We start from the raw sequence: 2,939 nt of genomic DNA, 5'->3' as shown, positions 1-2,939 counted from the left end.
CAACTCGCTTCGATGAATACATTAAAACTATTATCATCTGCGTAAGTGACGGATGAATGGAAATTTAATCGGTATTTATGTACTCTCCCCCTTCCCTGCGAACATTAGATCACTTGGATCAAGTGTAAGGCTCTACGTACCGAGAGCTTACATACACTTATTTATAACGTACCAAGTAGGAACATAGTAGGATAAATATCGATTACGTAGACAATTTATCAAGAAAATGCTTGGTATGTGCTATCAAATTCTATAACAAAAATAATATTGACTTGTTTACACACTTCCTCAGCGAGTGTTATGATACTTGACCACGTGACAGACTGCGTCCGTATTCAAGAACACTTTCATAATTTCTATACAATTTCTGAAATCTGAAAACAGGAAAGATAAGATGGAGAAGAGATTTTTTATAACTCGAAATTTGTAACGAAGTTCGTGTTATATCCCAAATGGGTGATACACGTGATGTAGGGCAACAACAAACACGATAGGAAAATATTTGAAGGGTAATCATAAGTGTCATATTACCAACTTATATTTCTTGATCACCTGATCACACGTGAATTGGAGAATGAATGGATCGATGAAGTCTACTTCTACGGTAAGTGATATCGATTGGGCATATATTTGCAGGTGGTTCGCGGCAAGATGAGCTCGCAGTGCTTATGGCACGCGTGCCGCGCGCTCTCCGCCGGCTTGCTCCTCATGCTGCTCGGCTCCGCTATGGCTGTCATAGGTAATATGCGTTATTCCATTTCTAAATTATGGCTCTCCTTTTCCGTTTTTGGGATAGTGTCGATTGTTTTTTGTTTCATTCTTGTTTGGAAGAGACGGGTGCTGATACTTTGCTTTGAAGAAGTCTTGCACACAAGTGTTCTAAGTTTTCCCTATGTGCCCCAAATTATGCGCTCACATCATCATCTGTTAAAAATGCACATTTGAAATTAATATTTTTTTAAAAATCTGTTTTCTGACAACCCCACGAAACGAATTTCTCACACTTTAAAGTAATACATGCAAAAGTACGCAAATATTACTACTTGCACATTCAAATTATAAAAAAAAAACATAAATAATCCTACTTTCAGCCTACATAATTTCAGTTTTGAAAAAAACATTAAGAAATAAACTTAATATCGGAAATTGAGGCGCAAGTTAATTATTTCATCATAATCTTATCAAAATTAATTAACGCGGAAACGTGATGTACCAATAGCGCCGAGCATATGTCGACATAACTCAATATGTTTTACACATGTTAATTTAAACTCGATAATGCTACAAATGCCTATATAATATATCATGGTACAAGTATGCTCTACGAAGAAATGTAGCAAATATATTGAAGTTAATTTAAAATTTTGACTTGGTCTTGTTTACAATTCCCGTAAAGTTGGGATTTGTAAAAATTTTAATTTGCCCTCTATTAGAGAGCTTCAAAATAACAATCGTCAGCAATGTAACTTATTTCTAATCACAAATAAAATATAGGCAAGGGAAAATTTAATTAAGATATGTATAAAAATATTTAAAAACTTTGTACTTATATATTTGCTACAGTGATACGCTGCCAAAAGAGATATTCTTTAATTATTTTAATTAAAATGTGTATTTTATTAGCAAACGCGCATCGGACGGACTTAATACGGCAGCACTCGTAGTGGGCACACGTGAAGCACTCTTGCATCGAGTAGATTCACTTTACCTCACACAGATATTCACTTTTAATAGTTTTATTACTTTTGATACTTTTATTTCGTCCATGAATACTAATACGCTTCATCTTTGTTAGAGTAAAAGAGCTTAGCAAGAGGTAAATGAATGAAAAATTATAAACAAAACCTAGATAATTCGCTGACAGAAGCTCTGTATTAATTTAGTAATTAGTAAAACAAAATAGAAATATTTTTAACTCTTTTACACTTATGGCATTAATAAAAAACTCTTATAAGTGAGTAAACTTTTTATTTAACTTTCCCAATGAATCTGAAGCTCGTTGCTACTTAAATATAAATTTTACTAGTTAGAAATGGAAGTAATTATTTCCAATTGTAATTAAATCGTGCCGGATGTGAGTCTGGAGCGCCGGAGCGATGCCGGAGCTCCCAGCGCTCGCTGAAACTTCCGGCCGTCGCTTCCGGGACGCTGATGCCGCCTCGTGCATGTTACAAACTAACTTACATTGTCACTGCATGTCATTTTACAAAATGTTAATACAAAAGTCGAACAAATATATACTAGATTCACCGTATCAATAAAATGAAATTGATGTACATATAACTTTTTACTAAGCATTATTCCAAGCAGTGACACAACAAGGACTGAGTATAAAAATTAAGCAATTTTGTTTTTGTTACTTAGGTAAATAAACAAAAAATTGCCTAGCTAATGTAGAGTAGGGTAAGGGATTATAACATATATATGGTTAAATTTGACTATTATTTTTGTTGTAAACTTTTCAGGTTACTACGCAGACACACTGTCGGTGGCACAAGAGATACGCGGCAACGCAACGGTGTCAGTCAAAGATGAGGCCAGAGGGTTTCATCTGAACAACCTTTCATATGCAGGACCTATTGTCATGGGATTTGGAGGTGTTGTATATGTACTAAAGTAATAAAATAATTAACACTTTCAATATACAATTAAATAATCAAAGTCGTTTTTAAATATCCCTTATGTAAGTGTCTTTTATGTCTAAATATATTTAAAATTATAATATTTCTCATGTAATGTACATCATTATGTTTAACTATGATAAAAAATAATATTAAATATAACAAATAATTGCCCGATCAGGTTTCATAGTAGTGGCAGCTTGCGTGATGACATTCGAGGCGCGGGACAGCGCGGCCAAGGTGACGCCGGCGCGGCCGCAGACACTGCCCCGCCCGCTACCCCGGCGCGGCCCGCCCTGCGCGGCCGGCGCGCCCGCC

Source organism: Papilio xuthus, unplaced genomic scaffold, assembly GCF_000836235.2.
Source record: "Papilio xuthus unplaced genomic scaffold, Pxut_1.1 DF826945.1, whole genome shotgun sequence".
NCBI classification, from domain to species: Eukaryota; Metazoa; Arthropoda; class Insecta; order Lepidoptera; family Papilionidae; genus Papilio; species Papilio xuthus.
The sequence above is the reverse complement of the archived record's forward strand: the minus strand, read 5'-3'. Positions refer to the sequence as shown.